General features: G+C 38.7%; 1 pseudogene; it reads right to left on the bottom strand.

The window, feature by feature from the left end:
- The window catches only part of LOC131905601 (large ribosomal subunit protein eL30-like), a 59,445-nt pseudogene extending 41,376 nt beyond the window's left edge, over window positions 1-18,069 (bottom strand).
- Window positions 18,070-18,442: the final 373 nt, after the last annotated feature.

Below are 18,442 nucleotides of genomic sequence, written 5' to 3'. Positions count from 1 at the left end.
TGTCACAAATGTCCCAAAAGGAATTTAATTCATCTCCACACCTCACATGTCCCAGTATCACAGATGCTTTTCTCCCTCCCCACAAGAAGGGAAAAAGTGACCAATGCGAGTCAGCCTGCATGAATAAAGCAGATTCACTTGGATGTCAGGGAACTTCAGTCAAATGCCAATCAACAGATTTCTAAGCTATCCAGAGATTTAGCTGGATCACTGCCAGTCAGTACTATGCCTGATATCTTTTTCTTCAGACATCGAAACACTGAAAAATAAAAGGAAAATATGTTCAGCTACTGCCTCTTCAGCAGCTTTGCAATTTTCCTAGGATCAGCCTTTCTTCTCCTCTTAGCTCCCTAATCTCCAAGCAAAGCAATAGCTTCTCCTTGCCTAAGGAACACGGGCTCTGGTTACTAATTCAAGAATCCTCAGTTTTTTAATCTTTTGCTGCCAGGAATAAGTCAGATGTTAGTTAAATGTAAGACCTAATATGAAACCCTGTCTCTCTCCTCTCTCTTCAATCTTTCTAGGAATCACAGACAGTGCAAGTATGAGCTGCTAATAATAGAAGCCTGTGATGGTCTCCTGTAGACTCTACATGTAGTCAGCACTATCTTTCACCTAGATTCAGTGTCCTAGTTAGCTTTAACTGTCAACTTGACACAGACAAGAATCACCCGAGAAGGGAGTCTCAGTTAAGGGACTGCTCAGATCAGATTGGCCTGTGGGCATGTCTGTGGGTGAATGTCTTGATTGTTAGTTGGTGTAGGAGAGCCCAGTCCACTCCAGGAGGCACCATTCCCTGGGCAGATGATCCTGAACTGTACAAGAAAGCTATTAATTACAATTCTTTAAACCAGCTAGCGAACAACATCCTTCATTGTTCCTGTCATTATTCTTTGGCTGTAAAATGAGTTCCTTGGTCAGAGGTAAAAGGCTGCCTTCAGATACCTGCCTTGACTCCCTCAATTATAGCACATAAGCCAAAATAATGTGTTGCTTTTGGTCAGAGTGTTTTATCACAGCAACAAAGATGAAACTAAAACACCCAGTCCTTAAAAGAGCTTGGGATTCCTTATTCTCTGTGTCTTTAGACATGGGAGGTCCCTGAGCCCGACTGACATGTTTAAGTAGCCCCTCCTCAGTGCAGCAAATGGGGATCCAGCCTAAGTTGTGCTCCATTATTAGCAGTCTTCCTCCCCAGCAAAAGTAGTTGTGGAAGACCACAGATGACTCCCAGGTTCCTTTACTCACTGGACCTCTTGACAAACACATATGTCATTCTTTATGTAAAGACTTTAGAGCTACTCTCTACAAGTATTGAGTCCAGGGGCATGCAGAGCTGCCAGATGCCTCATTCCTTCTCATATGTATTCTAGTGTCCCCCAAGGGACTTGTCGGCTGGCTAGAGCCTGACAATTCTCTGGGCTTTCTTGCTGCCACTCTACAATCTGTTCCCTGCAACACTCACTGAAGGTGCTTATGGGAATCAGTTGGAACAGCCATGTGGATCAAGTGAAATCCAACAGATAAAATGAGTTAGAGTCTAAATTTTGACTTACAAAAATCAGTCCACAAGCAGCAAGCCAGTAGCCAAATTCTTGGCCTCTGTTTCTGATGAGTTATCACCTTTGGTAAGTCTTGTTCTTGCCCTCACTAAGTGTAATCTTTCTTGACTTTCAGAGCAGACGTCTTAGTGTAGTCTAACTGGCAAGAGCATGGTCACAGGAAATACTAAGTTCTGTATAAGGAAAGGTGTGAAGAGAAAATCTGAGCTCAGGTTCAGTCACGTTCAACTGCACACTTCACTTTCAGATCTTCCCCTTGACTCATACATGGTGCTGAAGAGCTAGCCTCGGCTTGCATCTCCGGCACTGTGCAACAACATTCTCCTCTCACTCCCCCTTGTCCATTCATACCTGACTTCTTTCTCAACTCTGCAGACACACCACTCACTACCCTAACTCAAAGCCTTAATAAACCTAGAGCAGATGCCTCTCCTTCACCTGTCACTCTCTGTCCTTAGATTGGTCCTTGAGTCTTGTGAACCTCAACTGAACTATAACATTTTCTGAGAAGCCATTTCTGACCCTCAGATTCATTTGTCTTCCTTCATTTGATATTTCAGAGCAACCTGTACTTGAACTCTTGTAGTAAAAATGACTCTTGTGGTCATTTGAGTGTTTATCCATTCTTCAGTGAAAATAGACTTCATCCTTTTTTTATCTGTGTGTGACCCCAATACTTAACTCACTGACAGAAATGTGGTAGTCATTCAATACATATTTATTAACTCACTCCTTGTCTATAACATCTGCTCTGTCTCCAGGATGTCACAGTCATATTACATGAAAGAAATATGCAAACTGCAAAAATAGATTACAAATTGCTATAAGAGTCCAAGTTACTACTATTATCTATTGTCTGTTTGGATTCCAAAAGAAGAATAAATTGTAGCAATGTCTCTATGTCTGAGACTGTGATTCAGCTTTATTATTGCTAGGCACATAGCTGAGATGTCAATAAAACCCTTTCTTGATTCAAATGATAGAATAATAAGAAGGGTGAATAAAACCCTCTCTTGATACAAACGATAGAATAATAAGAAGGCATAGATCAGCATCCGAGCCTATGGTAGCATAGCAAGCTATTCCAAAACTTAATGATTTAAGGTGATAAGAAATACTTATTTTTGGTCATTATATAGGAAGTATTTTTAATAGGAAAAATAGTTTAAGAGTAGCTTATCTAGATATCTGTGTCTCAGAATATCTCATGAAGTTTTTTGTCAAACCCATGAAAGGGCTAAATGAGTTAAATCTGAATCCAATGTCCTGAAATTAAAGTAGGAACAGGAGACCTACTTCCGAAGTGGCTCACTCTTATGGTCAACAGCAAGCCTTGGCCCCTGTCTACAAGGGGCTCACAATATAGACAGCATGGGCTGTTGAAATTTCTGCACAATGTGGTAGCTCGCTTCTGTCAGAGCAAGTCACTCAGAGGAAACAAGACAGAGAACACATGTCCCATGCTTTGATTCGCTGTGGAGGGTAACATCACAAGAATATCGATCGCATCAGGAAAACAAGGAAGCCTGGGGGCTCTGAACCTGCTGAGACCTTTTCTCTGCAAAGTTATCCTGCACATGTGCACTCTAACACTAATGACCAAAGGGATCCATGTTTGGAGCCACAGGTCAACATATGAAAGAATGGGTTTATGAATGGATGCTACAGAGTTTCTAAAGCCAGTAAAAAAAAAGCCGGGGGATGCTGGAATAATTAACGAGACCACGTATACAAATTCCATAGTCACCTCAGTAAAAAGGAGAGTTGAATTTCCTTTAAGGAAAGGAAGTTATTGATAGTGGGAAACAATGTGTCCCTGAAGCAGATCAAAATTTTCTAAACCCAGTCTTCCTCTTCTTAAGCTATTATAATAGTTGATAATTAAATACATAAATGAACAGGCTATATCTTTTATGTAAGGAAATAATGATGATTAAAGATTTAGATGCTGTCAAAAACCTACCTTTTTGCATCATTCCTGTGGTGGAAACTTATAATTTAGCTACCTTCTTGAATGTTACATAAATACATTAAACAGTACAGGGGGTCTGAGCTTTCAGAACACCTGACTAATACAAGCCTTTCTGTAATTACCATGTCAAAGTTCTAATAATAGCATTATTTGCATTTTCTTTGACACTTTTTTTAGGAGAATTTCTAAATACATGAGGAAATGTTTGTAAATTGTGACTACCAAACAGCAAGGACATTCAGAATAAGGAAGGAGTGGTGCTTAACAAAATTGATTGTATTAATATTCAAACTTGCAAAATCACTCCAGAAGCACAGTTTACTGTTGAGTTTATGATCTAATGAGACAAAAAATAAGGCAGCATTCCAACAATTAACAGACCTTCAGTCAAAGAACAAATCAAAAACCTAGTCTTCGCTCTCCCTCATGTTCCTTACTAAGTCTACCACTATTTGCTGGATCCTTTCTCTCTCACTCACAGGCAGGTAAGGACATGGGCATGTACAGAACCAATACAAGACTCTTCTCCCTCAAAAGATTTCCCTTGCATGCTAAATTCAGTCTTCTTTCAGCCACACGGTGCTGTCTTTGCCACTTTCTTCTCTAGGATGCCCTGGCAAAAATGCCCCTCATTGCATCCATTGCTGCTTAAAAAGAAGCCTTTGCTGGTCTTCAGTGGGAATTTATTTGTTGCATTATGTACATTAAAATATTGTGCATCTCTACGTAAGCCCTTACCACAACTGCAAGTTTTAATCTCTGTCAGACGGTTTGGATGGGATGATCTCCACATTACACTCACTCTCATTTAAGGGTACAAATGGTAACAACTTGGCACTTTATTGTACTCCTAATACTTGATATGCAACTGATGTTCACCAAATATTGATGGACTGAATTTATGGGGATTTCAAATGCTTACCTGGAATATAGCTTAGACCGTGTGTGACATTGGCACTTAATTAAGAAAAAGAAAGCACAAAAGCAAAATCATAACATCCCTCTTGATGTGTTCTTGTACAGCTATCAACAGCTGAAATAAAAAGAAACAGATGATCTTTTGGTAATCTTGAAAATGGCTATCCCCAGTGTACTTGGAAATATAACAGATAGTGAAATCTTTCTGGTTGAGCTTGAAATGCATGTGTTGATGGCAGTTCTTCCCTTTGCAGTAGTCTTTCAAGCATCTTATAGAAGAGAGAGAATAGAGGAAGCAAGAGAAACTGTAATTGAGGAAGATAATGCAGAACTTATCTCCCAGTATCCATAAGACACTTCATAGATGAGCCATGGCTAGTTAACCTCTCCCCAGTAAGAAAGTATTCCCTTAAAAAGAAAAGCAAGATGGCAGCCCGATGCTATGCCTTTTGGTACAACTAATATATATATATATATATATATATATATATATATATATATATATATATTCCAGTACTTCTTTTCAAAACTGGAAAGTATAATAAAAAATTAAATAGTGTACTGTACCTATCCAGAAAATCTGATGGGAGACTAAAAATATATTTGCAGAACTCCATTCTGTTGAAAAATTACCAGCAGATACTTAAGAAAAGAGCGACTCCTTGCCTATAGGTAGAAGTAATTTTTACAAACTTCAGCTCATTAAATGCATGTCTATGCTTTCTATTCATTTTAACAAATTCTAAACATGAACTCCAAATTTATATTAGGACAGTCATATATAAAACAAAAGAATTTTAATGAGTTTTCTACCCCAAATACCCAGAGGTACAAATCCACATTAAGGATTAATGACCTGTCATTGTGGACTTAAAAGACATTTTAGTTGCAGAAATTTAAAAATAAAAGAGTCGAAAGTGAGAAAATATCGTTTTTCCTTTCATGTCATAAAAATGACCTGACCTGATTTATTTGCTTTAAATTGACCAAAAGGAAAAGAATGTGTTAAATGGTTTGCTTTATGAGCAAAATTCATTCTAGGGAAAGTTTTAGGACAAAATTAGAAAGCCTAGACAGAAAGACTTCTACTCACTTAAATGGTGCAGCAGTATTGTCAGAGTCAAAAGGCATACAGGCAGAAGCTATTTACATTTTAGGCTTAACACAATGTCAGCAATGGCTGCTGTAATGTTGAAGAAGTGCCTCAGACTCCTAGCCAAGCATGTCTGGTTGCAGGTGCCATAAAAATACTTGAATAGCTATTTCAGACCATCAATGCAATTTTATCCCTATTTTTTAACGTCTTATCTATTTCAAGTAAACGTTAATGCTTGGTTTTCTGATTCATTTACACTTGATGCCAGACAAGCTCTATTTGAGGTGCTGTGAATCTCCTTTTCCCCCTTTGAATCGAGAAGCGGTGTTATGACAGCAGGCGACAGAATCCAAAGGCTGAAAAGATCAAGTTGAATTTGAAACTCAGAACCTTCAGCATTTAAATAGATTTCAAATTGAGAAGCTTACATTCTCCCAGCACCGGCGTGTTCACGATACAGAGACACGAGGAAATACAATATACCTGTAATTGTTCCATCTTCCTTTTCTACGTGTCTTATTTCACCTTCCTTTTGTGGCAGATGTTTATATGAAAGAAGCAAAAGATTCTATCTTTTTTCCTTCAGAAACTGACAATGTCCAGACTGAACAACATTAACTTGGGTGTATTCTGACTTCCCTGAAAAAAAAATCTGTGTAGTGGCAGAAAATAAGAAAATGAAATAAAAGCAGCTTGGGTCAGAGGCCAGGGAGGACTGCTGTGAAACGATGTCTTCTCAACATGACAAGGCCATCACACTCATGAAATCACAGTAGCTGTGGCTGCCTATACAAGATCAAGCCAGTCAACAACCCAACACTCTGGGGAGAGACTTACATGTTCCCCTACTAACTAAGGAGCTGTTATCAGTTGATATCTACTGGGAGAGGCAGGGCTCGTTTTCTTTGTGGATATGGCCACTGGTAGGCTGGCCAGGCTCTGGTAGATAGCACTTGCACCTATGGGCATAGACTCAGTAGGTTATAAAACAAGAGGAGAAGAAGAATTTACAAATTAGAACAGGGATGTGAAGGGCTTTAGGAAGAGGGGTAGGAAGTCTAGTAGGAGCTGGTGGAGATTGAGGGAGAGTGGGAGTAGATACGTTCAAAGTACATTGCACACAAAAATAAAAAATTAATTTAAACAGCAGCTCTGTCTAGAGAAATGTAAAAGATCTGGGAACAGGAGTGATTTATTTTTTTATATTTCCATATAAATATTGTCATAAAGAAAGAAAAGGATGAAAAATGACACACTGTGTGCTAATTGTAGAAACAATGTGTTTTTAAATCTGATCAGTCTTTTAAAATAGCATTTGTGCTTTTCCAGCCTTTCTCAGAGCCAGGAACAACTTTGGAGTACCTCATTAAACAGAAGGTCCTAGAAACATGTTGACTCCTCAATAAATCTTTATCACACTCACAGCCCTGTAACCACCCGAGTATATATTTAAAGGTCTCCATGACAGAGAGTTGCCCTGCCACTTTCTGTCTTCCAGGTGCTTTACGCAGTCACTGACAGAAGTGTATAAAAATCAATTTATGTTCAATAAAGTAAATGTCAATGGTATCTTTAAACACAATGAGCCCATGGAATAGTTTATTTCCAGACATTCAAATTTTGATAGTTGATGACCTTAAATATTATTTGGGCATGATCAAAAAGTTCAGAAACATTTAATAACCTATAATTAACTGAAAGGAAGTTCTAATGTCATGGCAGTGTGCTGCTTAGAAACCATCCATGGCTCTCCACTCTCAAGCATAGAAAGAGAAACTCACTACATTACTTTGGCATTTAAGATCTTCCACAATCCAGTATTGAAGTACTCTCTCTTAACTTGGTTTTACCCATCCACCACCCATGACATATGTCCCCAGCACATTCTTTGGTTCCTTGAGACTGACTATATGCTATGTTTTCCTGCCTCTGACTTTCAGTGGTCACCTTCCACCATCTCTGTCTGTGAACAATTAAACCTAAATTGGGATAATCTATTTAGAAGACAGTTTGATGGTATGTATGGTAAGACCATTAATGCTGTCTTATACTCTTAGCTCAGGAATTCTACTTCATAGCCTCAGAAATAACCAGAGTTATATAATTCTTTGAATATGCAATGATGCATCTTATAATGGATACAGAAAACCCTGGATACCTAAAGCCCAATTTAAAAAAATCACTGTTCATCCATACAATGCATTACTGGTTACCTGTATAAGTTTATTAATGGGGAGTTTTTAATTTTAAAAAAAGACATTCATTGAGTGAAATAGGGGGTAGAAAATTTCATGTACATAATACAATCTCTACATTTAAAAAAAACTACAATGCAATGCATGAAAATTTTCAGTGTTTTGGGGTCTTCAGATCTGAGGTGAAGGTTTCTTGCTGCTTTCATTGTTTTCTCTATTTCACACAACCTCTGCACCTATGACCTTAGTCATTAAAAATGCACTGAGAAAGGTTTCTATCCTATATTTTAAAAAGGTCTTTGCATGCTGCCATCTGGGAGACCTCTCCATGACCCTTAATGAAATTAAACCTTAACTTTCCTATGTTCCCACATCATACTTCCAGCTACATTAAATTGCATTTTTTCTTTGATGTAGTTGTTTGATTTGAGATATATATATATATATCTCCAGGCTGAAGAATTTCTAAAAACAGATCTAATTAAAGAAATGTTTTCTATCTATATTAACTGCTACCTGGAATAGAGTTATTCTCAACACTGCCTTCCTCGTTTGGAAGGAACATATCTGCTCGGCACTAGAGCTGTCGTTGGAAAGCAATCGCCAAGCTTACCTTCCACTGCAGCTCCACATCTGCAGTCTGTTTGATAACTTACACCTTAATTATAGGCTGTCTTCTCACTCAGTGTTGTATTAAGATTATAGAAGAGGATAATAAAATGTATGGAAGGTTTAAAAATAAATCAGTAATTTTATCACAAGCACAAGAAAGAAAATCATGGTATAATTTTCCCAGAAAGCCTGTTTCGTGTCTTTCTCCAAAATGGATATATAGATGCTTTTTAAATTGTTGTTATAAATTTTTACTTGACACTTCATTAATTTCTCACTTTTGTCCTTAAACATTAATAGTTGTAATATTTTACATGTGTAAATATATTTACAATCTTCATGTAGGGTACTCAAAAAGGTTGTCATTTAAAATAAATAATATACAGCTCAAGTTGATTTTCAGAAAAGTATTATATATTTTTAATTATGTATATTTTCTGAAATACTTGGGACAAACTTTGACTTGAGAAATTATTAATATGCATCTGAGACTCAAATTTATCAGGGTGTTCTCCACTCTTATTTGCTAAATCAGGCAATTCTAGGTTGGAGAGTAATTGGTTGTCCAGAAATTCCACAATCTGGCTAGATAACCTTTCAAGCTCCCCCCTGAGGAACATTTCATTTCAACTCAGCAAGTAGTGGTCTCAAATACCTAAATTCTCTACCTCATTCTAAAGAAAGCTTTTTAAAAAATCCCCCCACACTGATGCCAAGCCTCACCAGGATCCCTAACCTCTCTCAATTGCAGAGCCTGAATTTCTGCCAAGTCTATACAGGAGAATTACACACAAATTACCAAGCTCTGTTGTGCCTTCTGGTTTTATTTTCATGCATTTATACTTAACAGAAGAGGCAGAGATCTTTGACTTCATGAACTCGATTTTTTTCAAAGTATTTAATGCTTACTAGAAAACCAATTTTAACATGCCCTTGTTCTCTTATAGAAAGACAGTGGAGAAGGGTCATTTGGGGAGTTTTCTATGACATTAAGAGAATGACCAGATTTTCTCCTTAATAACACGACTCCATATTGACCCACACATTTTTAGTGGATCCCCTGCATGTAGCATGGGCTGTTTAAAAATGCCATGCAATAAAGAGAGTTATTTTTCCTATCTTCACTCTCAAAACTTCTTATTTTATAATCAGCATTATCATCCACCTAGAAATGCTAATAAGAAAACAAATTCTCTTTGCACTCTCTTTGCCACCCATCATTCCTACTCCCTACTCTTCCCTATTTTACCTCCATGAAGTTTCTAAAAGTGACTCTCATTCTCCCCCTATGCCTTAACTTATATTTGCCTATGCTACCTTCAGACCTGTGTTTCTCAAATTTTAGTGTGCTTCTAAGTCACCTGGGTGTCTTGTTAAGATGTACATTCTGATTCTCTGTGTAAAATTTCAAGCAGATTCCATAGATACACACACACACACACACACACACACACACACACACACACACACACACACACCAGAACAAAGTTCTATGTTATTTTTGTAGACACTCAAAAAGGTACCCTTCCATTGCAGAGAATCATTATATTGTGGTTGCTCTTCTGGGTAAGATTCCTGACGACTCCCTTTGTCTACTGAATTACCAAGATAAACCAGTCTATCCTGATAACTTCATATACAGTCCCATCTCCCCTTCCCCAGTCCTAAAATCTACCTTCTAGCTCTAACTTCTCTCCCCTTCTCTTTGCAACTCAAACTCATGTTATCTCTAGACCTTTGTATATTCTGGACCCTCTGCCAAAAATGCATATTCAGTCTTTGCCTAAACTTGTCACTTTTCTGGCAGTTCAAAGATGTCACACTTTCTCTGTGGAACTTCCTATTCTCCAGCTAAGGATCAACGCCAAGCACCCGATGTGGTTAACTGCACCTTCTGTAATTGGATGTTTTGAGCATCAGTTTATAGGTGCATTGATTTCTATAATATGTGGAGTTTACTGTGTACAAAATATTATTCTGTACATTTGATATATAAATGTTACAACATCCTGAAAGCTAAGTATCATTATACTTAACAAAAAGGTGACTTTTATAACTTATTTGTTTAATATTGTTCTAGAAACTTAATTTGATTCATTCTAAAGTATTTTAGTAAAAACTTACATTAGTGGTCCTGTGCATATCTTATATCATGATAATGTCTGACAATCCCAAGTTTAGTAGAGTGATAATAAATTGAAGAATTTTTAGCATAGTCAGACACACTGGTACACATAAACAATACCAGTATTCAGAAAGCTGAACAAGAGTGACTGTCACAAGATCAAGGCCAATCAGAGCTAGAGAGACAGCAAGACTTTGTCTCAAGACTCAAACAAAACAAACAACCACAAAACCAAAGCCCTCCACGCATGTTGAGGTGATCCATCAATCTGTGCTTTTTACTGAAATTGTTTCAAAAGTCGTCAGCTTCCATTGTCAAGTGAAGCACAATCCTAATTAGTCCTGATAAAAACCCAGAGTCAGATATTGAGGATGAAAGCTGAAAGATCAGAGAAGCAGAGCAGCCATCCACTAGAAACTTCTTACCTCTAAAAAATCTCAGACCAAATGGGTGATCATGTCTCTACAAATCCTCAGACTGAATGGGACCCAGATCCTGTCTCCACCCACCTTATATTCCTGTCTCTACCTCCCTAGTGCGGGGATTAAGGGCATGAGCCTCCCATGTGCTTCGATCAAAGACATGATCCTCCCAAGTGCTGGGATTAAAGGTGTGTGCCACCACTGCCTGGCCTCTATGGTTAACTAGTGGCTAGCTCCATCCTCTGATCTCCAGGCAAGCTTTATTTGTCAGAACACAAACAAAATATCATATAATAGTCAAGGGTCAGTATGTTAAAGGTTTTCTAAACTAGCATATTTTTCTAATTGAACAATACCTTAACATTTGTAAGATGGGGTTTTTTTTATTGATTGGTATTATCAATCAGCCTCTACCATGGTATTCAGTAAACAAGGCAGATACAAACACAAATAAATATAATATTGCATTCAGCATTTTAGGCAGTTATAAGTCTTCAGCCTTAAAACTTATTATGCACATCGGAACCATAGACAATTTCCTCTTATCAAAATGTAGTTGACATAGGCCTCAAGTACCAGCAAGGTATCTGGCTCTGCACAGAGGATTTTGACAAAAATTCAACAATTACCATCTTATTAAAATGGGAAGAAGCCTTAGCTACAGATGTGAGCTTTTCTGCATTACAGGGGGATATCTGATGACCTGTTGTTTGACAAAAATATCAAATCTGAAGATCTACACAAAGAAAATACAGCTCCAATTAGGAGGTCATAATGCGCAAAGAGAAATTTAAATAAGAAAAATTCTCCCTGGAGCATTAGCATGGCTTGCACTACTGAACACAGCCTTTTCTTCTCTAAATCTGCATGATAAGCTGCTGTGCAAGGCATTGTATAAAAAGTCATCATTTATAACATTTGCATTGCACATCAGATAAAGAAAATCATGGCATCAGGAGAAAATGAAGCTAATGAAAGTCCATTATTAGTTCTTGTTTGCCTATTCGTCGGCAAAGGAAATTGGGTCCCGAAGAGAAACATACAAGAAAAACTTTAAATACAGAAAGCATTTGAGGAAATTAAATCCCAGCACCTTGGTTAAGGGCCAGTAAGAAGAGACAAAAGTTTTTAAACTCAGGTCATTTCAAATTAGCACAAAGTAATTTCCCTGTGTTATTCACCTGTTTCAAGGGGGCTAGTCATAAATGCCATTTTAAAAGCTATATGTTTTACTCATCTTTGGAAGTAACACAGGACTTGCAAAAAAGCTTTACTCTGCATTTCAGCAGAAATGGGTCCTGAGGATTCAGCTCAGCCTGGTAGATTCAGTTGAGGCAGGTCCAGTCCCCTCCTCCATTCACCCAGGCTGAGCAATAGGTCCCTGCATAGGCCCCAGGTTCCAAACAGCCAATCCCCAGGGGAGTCCTTGCCCTGGAGGAGATGGGAATGGGGGATGGGCTGGGGAAGGGGAGGGGGCAGGAGGAGGGAGGACAGGGGAATCCGTGGCTGATATGTAAAATTAAATTAAATTATAAAATAAAAATAAATAAATAAATAAATAAATAAATAGAAAGTAAGGTTATAATAGTAATCACAAAAAAAAAGAAGTGGGTCCTGATTTCTAAAACCACATTGATCATCTGTATTTCAATAAATTCTTTGCTATAATTATGACAAAATTAGAGTTGATTTGGACTGTATGATATAAGGCCACTCCCAGGTCAAATGAGTTATGATTTTGTTAAGTTCTAGGCCATAAAATGTTCACACTTGAAATTATGCCAATGAAATTATGCCAGAACAATACCAAAAAAAAAAAAAAAAAAAAAAAAAAAACCATGTGTTCTTTAACTAACCTATGCATATACTAGCTAGAAACATCACACTGGATGCTGTCTCAGAAAATAAACTTCAAAGAGATACAATGTGGTTCACCTCAGAGATACATGCAGATTTGAGTCATCTAAAACTCAAGAGACAGGAACTAGATGTCAAGAAGTTTTCCTATCAATTACAACATTTTATAAGTTCAAGTGCATTAGTCTGTGTCATTCATTTAAAGTATAACAGGAAGGAAATATTCTAGTTCGGAACAAAATATTTAAACATGTGCCTGCCTCAGAGTGATCCTACAGAAATAGTTTCCTTCCAAGGATGACATACCCAGGGCCGCTGAGTATGCAGTCCCCGCCCACAGCCTCTTCCACAGATAAAAGTCCTCTTACATTTCTAGGAATAATATTTACTACAGGATCTCTGTTAGGGGAAGAAACATAAACAAAAACCAAAGTATCCAAATGAGGCAATCACTAGGATGTTAACTTAAAGTTTACCACATGAATCCCTGCTTTCAGTTTCTCTCATCCATTTTTTTTCTTGAATAAGGAATGTTTTTCTACTGGTGAAGTTGAAGGGAAGGAGCAGTTTGCACTGCAGAACTAGCTTACGGACAAATAAAAGATGGCTCCACAATGTGGTCACGTAGAGAATCTTCCAAAGATCATTCCATTTGGGAAAGTTGCTGAGTCCTCAGGAAGATAATGGAAGGAGAGAGAGAGAGAGAGAGAGAGAGAGAGAGAGAGAGAGAGAGAGAGAGAGAGAGAGAGAGAGAGAGAGAGAGAGAGAGAAATGATGTGTTTCTTTGGAAACTAGGGTAGACAGAAGGAAGCAATAGGAACTTGATTTTCTTGAGAGTAGAGGCCCCTATCTGGAATCAAACCATGGAAATTCCAACAGCAATGGCCACTAAAAGCCTTTCATATATATACCCCAAGGAAGAGGGTTAGCTATAATAAAGCTTCTGGAAGAAGACTAAGACAAAAGAATTTTTCTTATTTTGTGATGCCCCCACAATTCACCAAGCCATGGCCTTAAAACCAAACCACTACAAAGTTGCATTTCCTGAAACGCTGGTAAGATGCAGCAGTTTCCTGAGAGACAATGTCAGATCATCTGTACAACATGTTGTTGGGCTATGAAATACAAATGTGAACCCAGAACTCAATAAGAAGATGTAAGCAGCAAATATGGATTCTAAATTCCCATTTTTCATTTGCCTTATGCTCTTGGGAATAATTTTGGCTTTAGAAATGCCAAGATTCTTTTTGTGTGGATGCTTAATAGACTCACAAGGGCTTCCCTTTGCCTTCCTGGGAAATCCTCTTCAGAGGACAGAAGTGGATACTCTAAAGACAGCAAAAGCATGTGCTTCTCTTGAAAGGGAACATCCATGGTGACAGTGGCCAGGAATCTATCTATCTATATTTCTGAGAATGACCCTGAAAAGTGCCGGTATAATCTTGAGAAAGATTTCAGTGGTTCTCCTTTGCGTTGAGGTGACGATTTCCAATGGTAACTCCACGCCTATCTCTGACCCAATGTTTAGTTGACTTTTGAAGTCCCCTCCCTGAGAAAACACAATCCAGCAAACAAGAGGAGACTCAGTAGAGTGGTTTGATTCTGGCAGCTGATGAGCCAACTAAATCATCCATTGCCTTATGCTCCTTCATTTGTTTCCAAAAATAAATAAAAGTAAATAAGTAAGAGTACATACAACCTATGTACTCCTCCTCTTATGCTTGACTGGCCAGTGACTAACAAGATTTTTAACAGAAGTGGGCCACACTTCACCTGGATAGAGTTCTGAGAAACATGCAGCCTTAATGAATTGCCTATCAGTAACACATTCGAGTGACACGTATTATTTCCCTTGCTTGATTTTCCCTTCCCATCAGGAATTTGGAGCAGACATTCACTCCTGTGGAAAAGCCACAGTGTTTGCTAACTGAGATGCCAGCCAGGATTCCTCAGTTTGAGATATGCCTTCAGCAAGGTGTTGCCAGCTCTCCTTGCAGTCGGCTGCTGTGCACCCTCAGCCAACAACTGACGTAGCTCCTGGCAAGCAGCATTTGGAAAGAACTGGGAGCGATGGCAAATACTGAGGAGAGAGCCAGCAAACCCACATCTTCTGTACAGTCATTCTCAGGCTCCACGCGAGTTCTATTTTTATTAACAGCACCGTTTAGACTAGGCATGAAATTAATTTATTGCTACATTGATTTAAAGCACTTGTTTTCAAAATTATTTTTTGCAGTTCGACATGAACCTGTTTTGCAGCAGGAAAGTAGGATAGCACACAGACAATGAACAAAAGAAGACAGCACAGCCACAGAGAGAGGTTCGAAAGGCCCGTGGTATTCTTGTCCATGGAGTAGGCAGTTAATAAGATACGGAATAAACCTATAATTTCAGTGGTCCAGAAGCAATAAGAAGGATTGGGATGGGGTACCATTAGCTCTATGCCATAGAGTTAGGGATGACATTTGCCATGCCCTTTTGCACATAATCTACCCTGTTTGGACTCCAACTGGCAAGGAACACATTTGGCCTTGGCGAACTGAAGAAGCATCAGTTATTCATTTGGTTTGTAGCTGTTTGTTTTCCCCTTTTAATCTCAATGGCCCATCAATTTTTAACTAAGCTCTCCCCAGGGCTTATAGTTCGGGCAAGCCAGTTAACTAGTATAAATAACTCTCCTGAAGAATTTCTTGGTGCATTACTAGCCAATCCCAGCAGCCACTTCAACTACTGGACACCTCATAATGAAAGTGAGTAGCCCATCCCCATCAAAAAGTCACTCTAACACAATTTTACTTCTTTTGAGATCATGTCCATTTATAACACGTCTCATACTACATGTTGACATTATATTTTTTCTTATTGCCCAGAGTCATGAAGAGCTTCCTAAAGTCTCATTTTCTTTCTCATTCCTTGCATCTTCATTTATAAAAATGGTAACATTAATATATAAGCATTTTTAAAATGGCTTTATGCTTTAAAGATATTATATCTTATTTTTATTGTACATTCGAGGAGCTTAAAATGAGTGTAAACATCTAACTGTGCAGTGAGTGGATGTTACCAAAGAGCTATGAGGATTCAGCTTCAATGACTAGATATAACTTCATAAAACTGTTTTTTGCCTGTAGAGGCACTTTCCCTTATAGACAGCTAACACATGACAGCTTTTCATTTTCCTAGTGAAATAATGTGGCAGCCTAAGAAAGGAGGGAGAGCCCAGGGAACCAAAAATTTAGAATGGGAGCTGACAGGCTTTTTGTGATATTTGGTAGACATGTGGTTCCTCCTTGATGTTCCCAGGCTTGACTAATCCTGTTTGGACAGGGCAGACACTGTTCTCTCTTGCTTCAAAAGCGCGAGACTCAATTCAAATAAAAGTGAGACTCAATTCTAAACAAATAGTTATTATTAGGATTCAATACTTAGTTAAGTGTTCAATAAATGTATGTGTTAATGCCTGTAATTCTCAAGTGTGTATAGTATATATGTGTGTGTGTGGTGGTATTGTATTCCCCAAAAATATTGTGCATGCTAATAAACTTACCTGGGGTCAGAGAAGAGAACAGCCACAATATTAAACATAGAGGATAGGCAGTGGTAGCACATGCCTTTAATCCAAGCATTCCAGAGGCAGAAATCCCTCTGGATCTCTTTGAGTTAAAGGCCACATTGGAAACAGCCAGGCATGGTGACACATGCCTTTAATCCTAGAAAGTGATGGTAGGAAGAAGAAAAATATATAAGGTGTGAGGACCAGAAACTAGAAGCATTTGGCTGGTTAAGATTTCAGGCTTCGCCGGGCAGTGATGGCGCACACCTTTAATCCCAGCACTCGGGAGGCAGAGGCAGGCAGATCTCTGTGAGTTCAAGGCCAGCCTGGTCTACAGAGCAAGATCCAGGAAAGGTGCAAAGCTACACAGAGAAACCCTGTCTTAAAAAAAAAAAAAAAAAAAATGTCAGGCTTCTAGCAAGAGTTGAGCTGAGATTCATTCTGGATGAGGACACAGAAGCTTCCAGTCTGAGAAAACAGGAACAGCTGAGGAACTGGTGAGGTGAGGTGGCTGTGGCTTGTTCTGCTTCTCTGATCTTCCAGCATTCACTCCAATACCTGGCTCTAGGTTTGTTCTTATTTAATAAGACCTGTTAAGATTCCTACTATGTGTGTGTGTGTGTGTGTGTGTGTGTGTGTGTGTGTGTGTGTGTGTGTATCAAAATGATGTCATATACCTTTACTATAAATAATTCTTCTTTTATTTCTTGATAATTATCTGTACTGAATCATCATCTAGGTTTCTTGACTTGGCAGAACTCTTTTTATATAATATTTTCCCTTTCATTTGTTCTTCACACTTTTTCTTTCTGTGCGAGCTCGTATGGATCCTTACAAACCTGTGTCATTCCTTATAATAAAGTATGTTAGTCAGCCTGGAGTTAGGGGATCTCAGAGAAATGTCAGCCACAAAAGATTCAGTCATGGTATCTGTGTCTGCCAGCAGGAGCCCAGGTCCACGTAACACAACCAGTTTTACAATCTCTACTCATTTGTTTTTACCCTTAGGCTGAACATCTCTGAGTAGAGGGCCTGTCTCTCAGGTGGCAGTGGAGTCAAAAATAAAACCTACCACTCTTCCCTGGTACACTATTCTAATTACTGCAAACAGCCCAGGGGAATGAGAGAAACTGTGAGGAAGATGGAATGAAGTACACAGGCTTCCCTCATCTCCCAAAGGGAGAGTTGTAGGAAGAGGTAAGGAAACACTCCCCACCCCCAATTGCATACACAGCTAGCTCAGCAGTTGTGACTCTCTCCCTTGCCAACCAAATATCCTTCTTAGAGTCATTTTTCTCTTTTAGGGCATCAAAACACCAAAGCACAAGGAAGCATTCCATTACAAGTATCAGAGCCCAGCTGAGTGTCCCCATATGCGCATCTGGGTATCCTACTGAGACAATATATAGGATTCCCATAGCTATAATTGATGTTGCCCTTCAGCTTAGAATTGCATTACTTGAAAAGCAGAGGGGATGCTGTTGTACTTATGATCATTAATATTTCAGTCCCGAGGGTCCTGTTTCCTAAACACTAGAAGTAGCAAAGGTTAGTGTGGTAAAAGCTACCCAAAATGCCATAACCTGCAGCCAGATGGTTGTACATAACACCAGGGGAGGGGTGTTAAAAATGGGTAAGGAGAATGGATATCAAGTGTCAAAAACCTTAGCAAACTGAGTTTTAGTTTAAGTGTGTAGGAGCTAAACGACAAAGAAGAGGGCCCTTACCGAAGCCGCTTTCTGGGAGTGGTTGCACATCGTTCAACAACTGTGCTGGGGAATTGCACACAAAACTTTGAGGAAAGCTAATCCAATAGTCTGACAGTGGCATGGATGGAGGTTATAGAAACAGATATCTCATCTCATACTCCTTTCCTGCTCTCCCTTTCCCTGACATTCCAGCAGGGTCTCTTGTCTCCCAAAAGGAGTTTTCCTTACACGCTGCAAAAGGGTAATAAATGCTTGTCTACAAGGAGTGTCTTACCATTCAAGGATGTACTCAAAGTAACATGGGTTCAGCTTAAATGGTGACTAATGAGATGACAGGGACCGTGTGACCAAGGGTTTACTCTCAGGTAGCATGTCATATCAAATATAATGACAAAGATCAAAGCAACTCTCCTCCATAACG

This window comes from Peromyscus eremicus, chromosome 3 (genome assembly GCF_949786415.1).
Source record: "Peromyscus eremicus chromosome 3, PerEre_H2_v1, whole genome shotgun sequence".
Classification (NCBI taxonomy): domain Eukaryota; kingdom Metazoa; phylum Chordata; class Mammalia; order Rodentia; family Cricetidae; genus Peromyscus; species Peromyscus eremicus.
Note: the sequence above shows the minus strand (reverse complement) of the source record. Positions and strands in the feature narration are given on the sequence as shown.